The sequence below is a fragment of the Chiloscyllium punctatum genome, chromosome 34 (assembly GCF_047496795.1).
Source record: "Chiloscyllium punctatum isolate Juve2018m chromosome 34, sChiPun1.3, whole genome shotgun sequence".
Classification (NCBI taxonomy): Eukaryota; Metazoa; Chordata; class Chondrichthyes; order Orectolobiformes; family Hemiscylliidae; genus Chiloscyllium; species Chiloscyllium punctatum.
In genome coordinates, this window is record NC_092772.1 from 24,879,028 (window position 1) to 24,896,330 (window position 17,303).

Below are 17,303 nucleotides of genomic sequence, written 5' to 3' on the forward strand. Positions count from 1 at the left end.
CTCTGTGACTCCCAGGTACGTGTAATCCTCCAGCTCCCACTCCACTCTGTTCCCTCACAGGGTCACCGTCTCTGTAACTCCCAGGTACGTGTAATCCTCCAGCTCCCACTCCACTCTGCTCCCTCACAGGGTCACCGTCTCTGTGACTCCCAGGTACGTGTAATCCTCCAGCTCCCACTCCACTCTGCTCCCTCACAGGGTCACCATCTCTGTGACTCCCAGGGACGATAAGGCCATGATCTTCAGTGCTGATTTCTATCCTCCCACTTTGCTGCCTCTGTAACTCCCAGGTGTGAGTGAGCCTCATGCTCCTGCTCCAAGTTGCTCCGTCACACGGTCACTCCTTCTGTGACTCGGTGCTGATATCGAGCCTCCTGCTCTGCTGCTTCTCCAACTCCAAGTCCTAGTCGACCTCGATCCTCGCTACTGATCAATATTCTCCCGCTTTGCGCTGCTCTCTCTCAGGTTCTCTCCCTTTGTGACTCCCAGGTAATGATAGGCCTCAGCCTCATCTAAGATTTACAACATCCCATTCCGCACTGCTGCCTTACAGAATCGCGGTTGTGCCTGGAAGACAGTGGGAAAGAGGAGGATTAGACAGAGCAGAGGGTGTTACAGTGATTGAGCGAGCTATATGGGATGCAGCAGGTTATCTGGGGAGCTAGGCAGACCTGCAGTGTCGAAAGCAGGTCATTGGAAGATACAGTGAGAGTTGCAGACACTGAAGAAGGCAAAGGAAATAGAGATAGTAGCTTGTTCATGACGGAGGTATGTAGAGTCAAAAGTGTTTTTTCTGAGCTGCTCACAGAGATGTGTAGACTTCAACAAATACAAATTGAGAGCCAGCAAGTGTTGTATGGTACTGGATACTGTTGGATATTACCGAATTAGAAGACTAGCAGTACATGAGGGGAATATAAATTTTTGGAGCACTGGTAGTGTTCAAGGACCCTCAGGACATGAGGAGGTGCAGAGAATGGGAGCGTTCCAAATAGTGGGATTGTGGGGGCTGGAAGTCCCGAGATGGATAAGGAGGATGAAAAGTTCCAATTTACCACACGCAACCATCGTAATTATAGAGATTTAAGGAAGGGAACTTGTGCTGTCATTGATTACACTTATATGGAGAGTTACAGAAACTGAAGGGGTTACAAATATAAAAGGGGAGAGATTTTAGGTGATCAGAAATTTAAACAAGAATAAAGAAATTTTAGTGACCTCTAACACAGATGGGAATGGAAGAGGTGCGATAGTGTGAGGAACTATAAGAGTTATAAGTCGGGGAGGATGTCAGATATAAAAGGGAGAGCTGCATTGTCTGTGTGCATTAGAGACATGAGGAGTGTTGTAGAGCCTGCTGGAGGTTACATGGATAACAGCAGTTCCAACGGCTGGTGCAGGGGCTCAGGAAGACAGCTCACTACCACCTTCTCAGGGACAACTCCAAATCAATAATAAATGCTGGCCTAGCCAGCAAAGCTCATGTTCAACAATGAATGAAGGAATAAAAGATCTACAAGTAGCACTGAGGTCACTCAGGAAGGCCCTTTCAACAGCACTTTACAAACCCGGAACCATTATACCCTGGAAGGAGAGGAACTCCAGGTGCAGAGGAACACCAACATTTCCAAGGTGCCCTCCAAGGCACGCTCCATCCTCCCAGCACTGAGTCTGTCCCTACACCCAAAGGGCTGCAATGGGTCAGGAAGGCAACTCCCCACCACCTTCTCCAGGGAATTACAGATGGGAAGGTAATGGGGAAACTCTGCTGTTTACAGCCAGACAGAAAAATAAATCCAGCAGTGGGTGTGAAATGAAATTTCTGTTTCACAACAACTTGTTGAACATGGAGAGAGGATTTGTCTGGTTGGCATAAGGCAGAGAGTGTGAAGGAAGGGGTCTTTTTCACGATGGGATCGGGTGATGGGGGAGCTCCGCAGGGGTCAGTGTTGGGACTACACTCAACACGTTATTCATTCAGAGTCTGAACAAAGGATGTGAAAGGGTATGACAAATGGGTTTCCAAGAAAGATTTCAGGGATGAAATTCGTGTCATATGAGGAGCAGGTGAAGTCTCTGGGTCTTCACTTGATGAAGTTTCAGAGGCGGCGGCAGTCTCATTCAAACTTACAGAATACTGAGGGGCCTGGATAGTGTGGGCAAGATGTTTCTACGAGCAGGAGAGACTCGGCGCCAAGGGCACAGCTTCAGAGTGAAGGGATGACCCTTTACAACAGAGATGTGGAGGAATTTATTCAGCCAGAGCGTGATGGATCTGTGGAACTCACTGCCTCATGGGGCTGTGGATGCGAAGTGATTCAGTGTATCTTACTTAGAGATAAGCAGGTTCTGGGTGAATAAGGAGATCAAGGGTTACAAGGAGTGAGAGAATGGGGTTGAGAAACAATTCATACACAATAGAATAGTGGAATAGACCTGATGGATTGCATGGTCTAATTCTACCCCTATATATGATGGTCTTATGGACTGCGCTTATTCCGTAAGTTTCTAAGTGTGCAGTTAGTATTTCTGGCATATCGTTTAACATACATTCCAGCACTTTCGTGATTATTGCTGTCAGCTCTTGGTTTCAGATCAACTGCAGAAAGCTACGCTATGGTGTAACGTGGGAATCCTGGTGTATAAATCTCAGAAAGGTAGCATACAGGGTCAGCAGGACATTGAGAAGGTAAATGGAATGCTGGCATTGATTTCAAAGGGAATGGAGAATAAAAATAGGGAAGGCTTGTACTAAATATAGAGGACTCCAGTCAGCCCACACTGAGAATACTGTGAAGAGGTTTGGTCCCCTATCTGGAGGGAAAATGCCCTTGCATTGGAGGCAGCCCAGAGAAGGTTCACCAGGCTGGTCTTCAAAATGGAGGGATATTTATGAGAAGAGGTGGAGAAGGTTGAACTTGCAATTGTTAACATTTAGAAAATGAGGCAAATTTATTGATACACCAAAGATTCTTGTGTTCTGACAGATTCGGTACCGAGACATTGTTTCACTGAGCAAGAATCTGTAACTGGAGATGAAGGGGAATACAGTTACTAGAGAAGTTAACAGAAAAGCTGGGCTGTAGAGACTGGAGGATGTTACAGAGTTTGGTGGTTTGAGATCACTGTTGGTGGTTAGAGATCAGGTGGTTGTTGGGCTGAAAGATGTCAAGTGGAGTTACAGGATTATCAATTCTGAAGGATTTACAGAGATCGGGAGGAATATAGGGACTAGAGATTACACAGTAGTAGTTGGAGCTACAGAAGGTTTTAGAGAAAGGGAGTGTTATAGGCACTGGAGAGTAGACAGATGGGGTGGTATTTGGAGCTACAGGAGTTTATAGAGAAAGGGAGGATTGGAGGGACTGGAGAGTACACAGATAGGGGTGATAGTTGGAGCTGCAGGAGTTTATAGAGACTGGGAGGATTCTTGGTGCTCGAATTACAGTGACAGAGGCAACAGATGGAGCTGCAGAAGTGAGTGAGATAGGGAGAGTGAAGGGGCTGGATCAGTTCACACAGCCAGGGAGAAATATAGGGATTGGAGGAGCCAGAGATACTGAGAGTTGTAGGGCTGCAGAAGTTCAGAGAGTTACTGAGGACTGAAGGCAGGTTTACAGCATTCCCATCAGTTACACAGAGATGTGGAGTGCTGTTCTGGAGTGGGTTACAAAAATCAAGAGGGTTGCAGATACTGGAAGATATTACAAAGACGGTGAGCTGTAGTATTTGAGGAGGTTACTGCGACAGGATGCGTTGAGGAGTTGGAGGCTGCTACAGGTGTTAAACATGCTGCAAGGGATCAATATCCTTACATCGATCGGGGGATTGGAAGCTCTGGAGATAAAGAATGAGAATTGCAGTAACTGAAGAATATCACAGAGATGGGGAGGAACATATGAGTTAGAGGAGTTATAACATGAGATGGGCTGTATTCAATGAAGTCAGGGAAGATACAGGGAGATCTGAAGGGACAACAGGTGATCAAAAGGTCAGTGAGGCTTCTCACTGTCGGATTGGGTCAGTTTATGCAGGCATGGGGTATTTTATAGAATTGTGCTACTTACAGAGATTAAGAGAGTTGTGTAGAATTGAGTAACGAACAGAGATATGGAAGGCTGTAGTTAATGAAGACTTTAATTATGTCAGTTAATGATGTCAGATGCTGAGGTTCTGGAAAGAATATTGTCCGGCAAGCTGTACAATCTGTTAGAGCTTACAGAGACAGGAACAGCAATAGATCCTGGGGACACAAACACAGATAGGGAGTATTGCAGACACTGGAGGAGGTTTCTGCTTTAGGGATGGTTGTAGGGGAGTGTAACGTTTACACAGATAGGGATGAAAGAGCTGGAGAAGGTTATGGAGATTATTAGATTGGTGGGGAGACCGGAGGAGTTTACATTGACAGGGCTGGTGATAGTGACGGGAGAATGTTACAGAGATAGTAAGTCTTGTAGAAACTGATCGGGAGAGTCACAAGCATTGGAGCTGGTTCCACAGATCGGTGGTTTTACAGGGTCCTGAGAGGATTACGCAGATAGGGAGGTTTGTAGGATGTCCACATTTTCAGAGTGTTTCAGGAATGGAAAAGGTTACACAGTTAAGGAGGGATGTTGGAGTTGTGGGAGTTCACAGAGATTCAGAGGTTTGAAGGGGTTGGGGCTGATTATGGATAGATGGATATATTTAGGGACAGAGTTTGGATTAGATTCCCTACAGCATGAGAACAGGTACTTCGGCCCAACAAGTCCACACCAACTCGACAAAGAGTAATCCACCCAGACCCATTTCTCTCTGACAATGCACCTAACACTATGGACAATTTAGCATGGCCAATTCACCTGAACTGCACATCTTTGGACTGTGGGAGGAAACTGGAACATCTGGAGGAAACCCACGCAGACACAGGGAGAAGGTGCAAACTCCACACAAACAGACATTCACCGAACGCTGGAATCGAACCTGGGTCCCTGGCAGTGTGAGGCACCATCGCTCACCACTGAGCCACCGTGCTGCCCCAAATTGCAGAATTACACAAACAGAGAGTGTTTGAGGTGCTGGGAGGACTGTAGGAAGTGGACGAGCAAACAGAGATGTGGAGTGCTGCTGTGGCTTGAAGAGGGTCTGGAGGTGTTCATATCGGTAAGGAGGTCGGTAGGGTTGGGAGAAGGTTACTGTGGTCGTGTGGTGCTATAGGCCAGGAGGCAGGAGTGTGATTGGACCTGCAGAAGGTTACAGTGATATCATGTTTTCTTGGGGCTTGTGGAAAGTACACAGGTGGGTATTTTGCTCCAGGCTGGAGGATTTTACAGAGAGAGGGGCACTGTAAGTATTGTGCAAAACTACAGAAAGAGGAATTATTGCACTGAATGCAGGATGATATTATTGAGATTGGGTATGTTATCGACATTGGAGCAATTTACATACAGGGAGAGTCGTCAGCATCGGAGTAGGTTTCAAATATACAGCGGGAATTTGGGAGGGGTGGAGGTTACAGAAATAGGAAAGTTTCTGGGAATTACAAGCATTCAAGAGATTGGCACAAACAAGTTAGACCGAAAGGCATGTTTCCTTGCTGTATGACTCTATCACATGACAAGAGACAGCGTGAGGAGGGAATATAGAACAGAAAGATCCCAGGTTTCAATACCATCTCCTTGAGGGAGGCCTGCTTTCCCCTCTGTTGAACTGATCCTCACTAAGACAGCACAGGCCTGCATTGATAACTGTCAACTTACTATATTGACATAGAAAGGCTCAGTACAGCAGAGATGAAAATTAACAAGCCTGGGACCATCATACTCTATGTTTACCCTTCAACACTGTATCTGTGCCATGTCTTCTGGACCAAAGTTCGATCCCTTAAATCCACTCTGCTCTGTTCACTGTGAGTGATCTTACCTCGCTGCAGGATTTACTGAAGGCTCCAGATCTCACTCTCCATCTCTCTGGCTGACCAACTGTCTTCAGTGTGGTGATGGACGAGACAGGAATTGGGAATTCTGTTGAGTCAGGAGCATCCTGAATATCTACAGGAGATAGAGAAACAGACAGAATGGGAAATGAGACTGATGCAGTGAGGGTTACACAGGGAGAATGGCACTAAGTTCCTCAGAGATCAGGAAAATCCCAGTCTCCATCCCTGGTCTGTGTTGCCTCATCTCCCTGGAGTGGAGAATTCTGTTGGCTCAGGATCTGGAGTAACTGCAAAAGGTGCAGTCACTGGCATCAATTAGACCCTCACAGTGAGGGATACCACATGGAGAGAGAATGTGTGATATCATCAGAGTGCAGGAAGGTATCAGGATCAAATCACGGTCAGGAAGAAGGTGCACTGGGATCAGTACTCAGGGATGAGGGAGCTCTCAGTGGACCAGGCAATGGCTTCGTGTTACTCTCACTAGACTGTTCATCCAGAATTTAACGCTGACCAGATATCCTTTCCTAATTTAATGCCAGAGGCAGGGATACCCATCTAACCACTTAATAATACCCTTTCAGTAAGCAAATCTGTTCTAGGCTGCCAGTCTGGCCTACATATGAATCCAGACCCAGGGCAATGGGATTGACGCTCAAATGCCCACTGTAATGATCTGACAAGTCACTCAGCTCTAAGGCTGGTCAGGGTGGGCATGCGATGCTGGCCAGCCAGAGACAGCAACATCCCATGAGTGATTTAAAATCAACACTGCTGGGAGCAGTGTCCTGTCCGATCATGTCGGTAGGTTTATGGACAGGACTTTAAACTGACAGAGAGGATGCAGGGACATAGTTCAGATGAAAGGAGCTTTCCAAATCCAAAGAGAAAATGTGAAGCCTCGGAACAGCATGGGAATGTGGCTGAAGACAAGCAGAAAGGAACAGGAAGGGACAGAGTTTAACTAAAACTGTACATTGATGAATCGGTTTGTGACAGGACATCGTGGGGAAGAGTAAATTATAATGTTGTTTTGATTTGGAATGGACAAGGTATCTACAATAAGGTAATAGACTTGGGACACAGAGATAAATGAGACTTAGTCACCAGACAGACGTGATTACAGGGTGAACAAAAGATGGAACATAAATATTCAACAGTAAACAACCTTCCAGGATCTCAGGGAGAATGGAAAAACAAGATGGGAACCCTGACACTAATGGATAACAAAGGCATTACAGAGAAAGCATTTGGCCTCAGATTATGCAGCTGAATCAGCCTGAATGCAAATTCTGGGTGCTATGTCAAAAACACAAGCAGGAAAACAGTTTGTATGCTGCCTTGCAGTATTTCATTGCTCATCCCTGCATTAAACAGAAATTCATTAGAAATTGCAGCAAAGGTGGTGTGATAATTTTTGGAGACTTCAATCTTTGTATAATCTGGGACAGACACATTGGCAAGAGTGATATTATCCGAGATCCTCCTTGAATGATTTTGTCAGTATTGCCTCGAATAACACATTGTGCAAATAGCTAGGGATGTAACTATCTCAGATCGACCATTGGGTGATGAAGCTAAGTGAATGAGTAATATCACATCGAGATCCTCCAAGAAATTATACTGGAATTCAAACAGATTACAACATTTTAAAGTGACCATAAAGCACACCCGAGCATCACTAACAAAGACCATTATATGATTTTGAGAGAGAACTGACCAAGGTAAACAGGGGAAACAGACTGAAATGTCAGGCTGTAAATGAACAGTGGAAAACATTTAGAGCCAGAGAGACCTAGAGATGTACAGCACATAAACGGACCCTTCAGTCCAACTCGTCCACGTCCTAATCTCGTCCCATCTGCCAGCACTTGGCCCATATCCCAATAAACCGGTTTTATTCATATACCAATCCAGATGCTTTTTGAATGCTGCAATTGAACCAGCCTCCACCACTTCCTCTGGCAGTACATTCCCTACATAACCTCACTCTGCGTGAAAAGGTTGCCCCTTAGGTCCCTTTTAAATCTTCCATCTCTCACCCTAAACCTACGCCCTCCATTTCTGGTCTCCACTACCCCAGGGAAAACACCTTGTCTGTTTATCCTATCCATGCCCCTCATGATTTTATAAACCTCAGGAATGTCACCCCTTAGCCTCTGACACTCCAGGGAAAACAGTCTCAGTAGTTTCAGCCTCTCCCGATTGCTCAAATCCTCCAATCCTGGCAACATCCTTGTAAAGCTTTTCTAAACACTTTCAAGTTTCACAACATCCTTCCAATAGGAAAAAGATCAGAACTGCTTGAAATATTCCAAAAGTGCCCTAAACAGTGAGCTGTACAGCTGCAACATGACCTCCGAACTCCTATAATCAATGCTGTGACCAATAAAGGAAAGAATACCAAACACCTTCTTCACTATCCGCTTACCGAGGTAACACTCACGGGGGCATGGGCGTGGACATGGATTGGACGGTGGGTGTGGCGGGTGGGGGGGCGGTGTTGAACGGGTTTGGGGACGGGCTGAGGGTGATGTAGGATGTGTCTGGGAGGTGGGGGCAGGCGGCGAGTGGATGGTGGTGTCGGACACTTTTGGGGGCAGGATTCGCTGTTGGGTCAGTTTGGGGGGTGACGTTGAGAGGCAGGTGGGGGCGGTGTTGGATGGGTTTGGAGGTGAGCGGGGTGTGTTTTTGGGTGTCTGACAGGGTGTGGGGGCTCACTCATGGCTTGCTGCTGCCTAGTCACCTGAACAGGGAGCAGACTGGACTGAAAACTCCGAGCCCCAGAGGAAAGGTATTGAATCGATTAACCGAATAATCAATTATCCAAATGAAATAGTGCCCGCCCATCTCGTTCAGATAATCGAGGTTCCTCTGTAAACCATCTGGACGATACCCTAGTGTCGTGTGATTTTTACCTTCACCCAATCAACCCCTGCTCGATCTTGCTGAATGGTCCCAATATTGGCCCAGTTCCAGTATAAGACCTAAATCTGTCAACCTGCCTGATCTTTTTCCACAACTATGTTAAAACAAAGACCGTTGTGGTGACTGGATGCAATGTGCTCTCCGACTGGTACTTCAGTCACTTGCCTGACCTGGATTTCTGAGGAGAGGTCCAGTGTTGCACCCCCCTGAGTAGCATAGAGCCCTCTACGTCTTGGTTTAGGAAACTTTCTTGGACACATTTTACAAATGCCACCCAGTCCGGGCCTTTTACACTCTGGGTGACCCAGTCAATCCAGGGACAGTTAAAATCTCCATCCAATACTACTCTATTATTTGTATAGGTACCTGCAAACTCACTACACATTTGCTCCTCTCGTACCCGCTGGCTATTTGAGGGTCTAGAACACGATCCCAGCAGACTGACCATCCCCTTTTTGTTTCTAACTTTTAAATTTATGGCCTCATTTGATGACTGCTTAACGGAATTGTCTCGATACACAGGTGTCATGTCCTTCCGAATCAAAAGGACAACTCCCCCTCCTCACTTACTTGCCCTTCTGTCACGCCTGTAGTTTCTGTATCCTGGAACACTGAGCTGACAGTCCTGCCCTTCTCTCAGCCATGATTCTGTTATGGCTATACTATCCCAGTCCTCCAGAGACAATCCATGCTCTGAGCTCGTCTGCCTTACCAGTCAGGCCTCGTGTGTTGAAATAAATGCCCTTTAAACCAGAAGTCTTCTCCCTCCCTCGACTGTGCCCCTGGATATCCTGAATAGGTAACTTGCTCTTGATGGCTGATGTATTTCCCCTGACTTTTCGATGGTCCCTCTCCTCACTCAGAGTCTCAACTCCCTGCCAAACTAGTTTAAATCCTCCCGGGTAACACTAGCAAATCTCCTCCCTGGGATACTTGTGCCCCTTTGCTTCAACTGCAAACCATCCCCTTTGTACAGGTCCCCTCTACCCCAGAAGAGATCCCAATGACCCATGAACTGAAAACCCTGCCCACTATACCAGCTCCTCAGCCACACATCCATCCGGCCGACCTTTCTGTTTCTATCCTCATTGGCACTTGGCACTGGGAGTAATCTGGAGATCATTAAGGTCAATATCCTGCTTTTTTAACTTCTCACCTGACTCCCTGTACTCATTTCACAGGACCCCATCCCTTTGTCTACCCCTGTCATGTGGACCGATGAGCACAATGACCTCTGGATGTTCACCCTCCCCCTTCATAATGTTCAATAACGACTCAGAGACATCCTTGACCCTGGTACCTGGGAGGCAGCACACCATCCTGGGGTCTCCTCTGGAGCCACACAGTCTCCTGTCTGTCCCCCTCACAACTGAGCCTCCTATCAGTATCACGATCATTACAGAGGATCCGGCAAACAGAGACAGGGAGGAACTCCCTACAGTTGGGTCCATGTTAGGAAAGTGGAGAATTTTAAAGTGATGCAGTGAGAACGCAGGGCCAGTGTGCTCCTTGAAGAGTGAATAGTAAAGGCAGCAAGTCCAGGGAAAACTGATCAAGTGAATACCGGAAGTTTGATAAAGAAAATACAGTGCAATAAAATCAGGTGAAGCCCTTCACAAGTATAGAGAGTGCAAGGGGATTGTGGAAAATGAGGGACAAACAATGGTCATGAAATATATTTGGCAGATACAATTGCGGAAAAGCCACAGGTGTTTTATCAGCATCGTGAGAGTCAGAGGATTCCCAGGGAAAGAGGAAGGCCTGTGAGAAACCAAAGGGACAATCTGTGCATGGAGCCAGAGGAAGCAGGTGAGGTCTTCAATGAATACTTCCCACCTGTATTCACACAGGAGAAAGGCATCGTAGCCGGGGATTTCAGTTGGGATGCTGAGGTCCCAGAACATGTTAAGATCAATAAGGAGGAGGTATTAAATGTTTTCACAGGCATAAAGGTGGATAAATCCCCAGTGCCCAGGGAAATGTATCCCAGGCTGCTATGTCATTCAGAGAAGGATATCTGTCCACCCTCACGTGGTCTGCACTACATAGCCACAGCAAAGTATTTGCCTCCCAATTACCATCTTCAAAGGCCAAGCAAGTTACTCAGTTCAAGGGCAGCTAGGACTGGGCAAGAAAGGCTGGTCAGCCAGAGACACCCACATCCCATACCTGATTTAATAAATAATCCATTAGGATGGTCCCACAGGAACCGTGCTGGGACCAGGGTCCTGCTGATCATGTCAGTAGGTTTATGAACAGGGCTTTAAACTGACAGAGAGGATGCTGGGACAGGGTTCAGGTGAAAGGAGCTTTCCCAATCTAAAGGGAAAAGGCGAAGCAACGGAACAGCAAAGGGATGTGGCTGAAGACAAGCAGAGAGGAACAGGATGGGACAGAGTTTAACTAAAACTGTACATCAGCAAAAAGGTTTGTGACAGAAAATTGTGGGAAAGAGTAAGTTATGTTTTTTTTAATGGACAACGTCACTGTAATAAGGTCGATGGATTTGTGACATGGAGATAAAAGAGATTTAGACACCAGGGAGACATGGATACAGGGTGAACAAAAATATTCAATGGTTCACAATCTTGCGAAAACTCAGGAAAAATGGGTAACACTAAAAATAATGGATAACAAAGTCATTACAGAGAAAGCATTTGGCTGCATATCATGAAGTAGAGTCAGTCTGAATGTAATTACTACTTGCCAAGGACACAAGCAGCAGAACAGTTTTAGCCACTGAACAGTATGCCATTGCTCATCATTGCATTACACAGGGACTCGTTGGAATTTTTTAACAAAGGCATTGTGATAATTTTGGAAAACTTCAATATTCGTATAATCTGGGACAACACACGGTCAACATTGATAATGGAAAAGGAGTTCGGTTAATTTTTTTTCAGTGTTTCTTTGAAAAACGAATTGTGCAACTGTTAAGGGACGTAACTATCGCAGAGCGATCGTGTGATGAAACTTAGTGAATGAGTAATGTCACCTGGAGAGATCCTTCGGGAAATTGTGATAAAGTGCAGTTTAAAGAAATATAAAGTTTTAAAGTGATTCACAGAAAGGACAAGCTACAACTAGAAACAAAAATAGCCAATTACATGCGTGTGAGAGGAGAACTGACCAAGGTAAACAGGCTAAACAGACTGAGACATGTATCTGTAAATGGACAGCAGAAAACATTTGAAGGAACAGTGTAAAACACTCAACAGAAGGACATTCCATTGAAACAGTATAAACCTCAGCAAGAAATCCCCACTGGGCCCTCACTCAGGACAAAAGGGATCATACTAGATTATGAGGCTGAGAAGATCACCACAAAGTACTTAAAATTCTAAAGTGAGAGTGTGTTTCAGGAGTAGATGTTAAATAGATTGCAAAGGGTATGCTAGCAGGAGGAGGGCAGTGGGAAGGGGAACCATGGTCAGGGTTTATTGACACAATAGGAACAGGGAGAGGTAAAGGTGCTGGAGGTGGTGAGAGTGTTACTGCGAGTGGTCAGGGTTGGAACGGTGTTACAAAGCCAGTACGGATTGCTGTAGCTGGAGGGATTTGCAGAGGTAGGGAGGGACATATTTATTTTTATTTATTCATTCATGAGATGTGGGTGTCACTGCCTGGACAAACATTCTTTGACCCAACTGCTAATTACCCAGAGGGTAGCTCAGAGTCAGCCATATTGCTGTGGGTCTGGTGTCACATGTCGGCCAGACCAGGTTAGAATATTTGATGTCCATCCCTAAAGGAGGTTAGTGAACGAGATAAGTTCTTCCTCCTGGTCAACAATGTTTTAATGGTGGCCCCACCAATATCTTTTACAGATACAACATGACATCCCAACTCTTACTCCTAATGCTCTCCCCAATGAAGGTAACCATCCCAAACGCCTGCTTCACCAGCCTGTCTACCTGTGACACCACATTCAAAGAACTGTGTACCTGCATCCCTGGGTCTCTGACTGACAACACTACCCAGGGCCCGAACATTAACTGTACAGGTCCCACCCTGGATTGTTTCACCAAAATGGAACACCTCACCTTTATCTAATTAAACTCCATCTGCTATTCTTCAGCCCACTTTCCCAGCAGTACTGTCCATCCTGTTGTATCATAGATAACCTTCTTCACTGACCACTTTACCACCAATTTCAGTGTCACCGAAAACAATGACTTACCAGGAAACCAATATTCCCATCCAAACCATTTATCCAAATGACAAACAACAGTGGACCCACTCCACCGCTGGTCACATGTCTCCAGTCAGAAAAACAACATGTCTCCCATCACCCTCTGTCTCCTACCATCAAGCAAATTTTGTATCCAGTTCACGAGCTCCTCCTGAATGCATTATCCTTTTACACTGATCTGAGCTTATTCCCCAGTTTACCAGACAGAACACAGAACACAGAACAGTTCAGCCCATTACCCTTCGGCCATGATGCTATGCCAACCTTTTATCCAACTGTAAAATCAAACTAACCTACACACCCTTCATTTTACTCTATCCATGTGTCTGTCCAAGAGTCTATTCGCTGTCCCGAATGTGTCCAATTTTACTCCCACCATTGGCAGTCCATCCAACCACCTACCATCTCTATCCTCTTATCCATCTTCCAATCACCTTAAAATTATGCCGCCTTGTAATAGCCATTCATGCCACAGGAGAAAAAGTCTCTGACTATTCACTCTCTCTGTGCCTCTCATCACCTTGTTCACCTCTACCAAGTCACCCCGCCCCCTTCTTCACTCCAATGAGAAAAGCCACAGCTCCCCCATAAGAAATGCCCTCCATTCCAGGCAATATCCTGGTAAATCTCCTATGTACGCTCTCTAAAACTTGTACATCCTTCCTGTAAAGATGGGACAAGAACTGAACACAACATTCCAAGTGTGGTCTCACCAGGTCGCGATAAAGATAAAGTAAAACCTCATGGCTCTTGAAATTGATCCCCTTGCTAAAGAAAGCCAACACAACACTTGACTTTTAAAAAACCCTATCAATGTGCGTGGCAACTTTGAGGGATCTCTGGACATGGACCCCATGATCTCTCTGTTCCTCCACAATGCCAAGTATTCTGCCTTTCCACCTGTATTCTGTATTCAAATTCGACCTTCCAGAATGAATCACTTCACACTTTTCCAGATTGAACTCCATCTGCCACTTCCAGCCCAGCTCTGCGTCCTGTCAATGTCCCATTGCAACCTACAACAGCCCTCCACATTCCTCACCACTCCACTAAACTTGGTGTGATTGGCAAACTTACTAACCCATTCTCCAACATCCACATCCAAGTCATTTACAATAATCACAAACAGCAAAGTCCCAGAGCCGATTGTTACAGAACCCCACTGGTCACTGAGCTCTAGGCTCAAAACTGTCCATCTGCCGCCATACTCTGTCTTCTCTGGGCCATCCAATCCTGCATCCAGACAGACAGATTTCCCTGTATCCCAATCATCCTTCTTTTCTGAATGAGCCATCAACGTATTCTGTCATATCCTCAAAGAATTCAATAAGGTTTGTGAGGCATGACCTGACCCCTCACAAACCCATACTGACTGTGGCTAATGTAACTATGGTTTTCCAAGTTGTCAAAAATCCTTTCTTTAGAGTCCTCACCAATAATCTGCACACCACAAACATTAGACCAAATCTGTAATTCCCAGAATTCTACCTCCGTAACATGGCTCGGACTTTACAAATCTTCCCTCCTCTGCCATGTTCCCCAGAAGGGTACTGGAGGGTGGTGGGGATTACAGACTCAGGGAGGGATATCAGGACAGGAGGATTTTGCAGACATTAGGAGGGTTGCAATGCTAAAAGGAGGCTTCAGTAATTGTGAGGTTTCATGGTGATGAAGGCATTTGAGGAGGGAGGGAGGGAGGATTGTAGGGAAATGAGAGGTTTCACAGTTTAGGTGCTTTGTTAGGACTGTAAGTGGTTACTGAGTTGGGGGGGGTGTAAGCACTGGTGGATATTACATAAACATGTGATTTTGGTTGCAATGCAGGAAGAGGATTCAGGAAGCTGGAGAGTATGGGGTCTGAAAGAAGTTACACAAATGGGAAGAGTTGTCAGGAGTGGAGGTGTTTACAGAGACAGCAATGGTCTGATCTGGAGCAGAGGACCCAGATTGGGAGGGATGGGGGACTGGAGGTGGTTTCACAGGGAGGGAGGACCATAGACCCACAGGAGGTTACAGAAATGTGGAGAGCTGTAGGACTGACAGGGGTTCATGGAGTTGGGAAAGTTGGGAGGGATAGAGAAGTTTACAGGGATAAGGATGTTTGTAGGACAGGGCTAGATCACAGACAGGGACTGTTTTAGGGAGTTGAGCAGATTACAAAGATAAAGATGTTTGTATCATCTGGCGGAACAAACAGAGTTATGGAGGGTCATCGTGACTGAAGATGTTTATAGAGATAGGAAGGCTTAGGTTCTGGGGGTTATTTCAACATGGAGACTGTGGAATCTGGATTCTTTTTTGAGAGAATGAGGAGCAAGATTGGTTGGAGACAGTCTCACAGAGAAGGAAGCATAGCACAAACAGGAGGAAGTTCCTGTGATAGGGAGGGTTCGAGTGGAGAGTAATGTTTACACAGATGGGGGGGTAAGAGCTGGAGAAGGTTATGGAGATGAGTAAATGTTTGGAGATACAGGAGGAGCTTACATTGACGGGGTGGGTGATAGTGACGGGAGGATGTGACATTGTTAATGAGGAACAGGATCGGGAGAGGCACAGGCATTGGAGTGGGATCTACAGATCGGGTTGCAGGGACCTGAGAGGATAACACAGATAGGGATGATGGTAGGGTCTCTACAGACTGATGGCGTTTTAGGGACTGGAAGAGGTTTGGTCGATAGGGAGGGCTGGAAGAGCTGCAGGAGATTATGGAGAGTTGAAGAGTTGGAGCAGTTCACAGAGGGAGGGTTCTCCGACAGGAGTAGGTCACAGATAGTGAGGGATGTGTGGCCTGAGAAAGTTAAAGAGAGGGGAGTTTTCGGGACTGGAAGATATTACACTGACAGGGACAGTTGAAGAGACTGTAGCAAAAATGCATGGAGAAGGTTACACAGATAGGGAGGGATGTAGGGACTGAAGGTGAATACACAGACATGGAGGGTTGTATTTTTAGACGGAGCTGAGAGGGATAGGGACTGGTGTAGGGATTCACACAGATAGGGAAGGTTGTGTTTTTGGTGAAGGTTACACTGATACAGACAGTGTTAGGGAGTGTTTAGTGGACTACAGAGGAGCTCAGAGAAAATATATTATGGGGAGTGGAGGAGATTACAGACACAGAGATGGCTGTCGATTTGAAAAGAGGTTCTACAGATCCTCAGTGCTGTAAGGCTGGAGGGAGGTTACAATAATAAGAGTTACCTAAACTTAATGACTTTTTTTGATATAGAGAAAGTCTCAGAACGGGATTGTCAAAAGGAAGTATAGACAGTCCAGATGAGTTTACAGAGATATAAATGTTTTTGGAGGTTTCAGGATGGAACAGTGATTGGGAGTGATGTAACAAATGGCAATAGTTATCGGAATTGTTCTAAAAGCAGGAAGAGGTGACAGTCGTATCGATCTTTGTAAAGACTGGAGAAGCTGACATCGCCAAGGAATGTTTTAGAAACTGTTGGAGATTACACATATAAGGAGATTATTGGGGATGAGGCAAGGTTCAAGAGACAGGGATGGTTGTCAGGACTGGGCAGTAACCTGAATAGAATCTCCACAGTGAGGGAACAGGCCACTTGGCCCAAAAGTCCACACCAACCCTCTAAAGAGCATCCGAACCAGACCCATCCCTCTCCCTGTCCAATAAACCCTGCATTCCTGATGGTGAACTCACCTAAACCACCACTTGCCTGAATACTACAGTCAATTTATGATGGCCAATCACGTATCTTCTGTCTGTTGGACTATGGCAGGAAACCAGAGCAACCGGAAGAAACCCACACATTCTGGGGGAGAACATGCAAAGTCCACACAGACAGTCGGCCAAGGCTGGAATTGAAGCCAGGTTCCAGGCACAGTGAGGCTGATTATACAGAGCACTGCAGTGATTGGACTAGGTCACAAAGTTCACAAGGGTTTATTGGAACAGGAGGAAAATATAGTCAGGAACAGGAGAAGCTTACAGAGATGGTGTCCATGAGAGGGACTGGAGGGGGTTAACGCAATAGGGAGGGTTGTGCATTCTCTCGACAATTAGAGGTAGGGACGGTTGGGGAGACTGGATGAAGTTAGTCATACTCAGAGTTGTACACACTCTGAGTAATGGCAGATGGAGTTTACTTCTGATCACTGTGAGGTAATGCACTGTGGGAAGTCTCATAACCGAAGGATATACATCATGAAGGGTAGGTCCTCCTGGAGTACTGAGTAACACCGGGACCTTGGTGGGCAAGTCCCTGGATGTCTGAAGGTGTCAGCACAGGTTGACAG

The 17,303-nt window shown here is 46.0% G+C and overlaps 1 long non-coding RNA gene across 2 annotated transcripts in view; it reads right to left on the minus strand.

Annotated features, from left to right (window-relative positions):
• Positions 1–240: 240 nt before the first annotated feature.
• The window catches only part of LOC140458779 (uncharacterized), a 127,418-nt gene continuing 110,355 nt past the window's right edge, over positions 241–17,303 (minus strand). For both annotated transcript variants that reach the window (XR_011953695.1, XR_011953696.1), the window contains 2 exons: positions 5,905–6,032; positions 241–567 (listed from right to left, as the gene is read on the minus strand). This is a non-coding gene — a long non-coding RNA (uncharacterized lncRNA). The remainder of the gene's footprint in view (positions 568–5,904; positions 6,033–17,303) is intronic.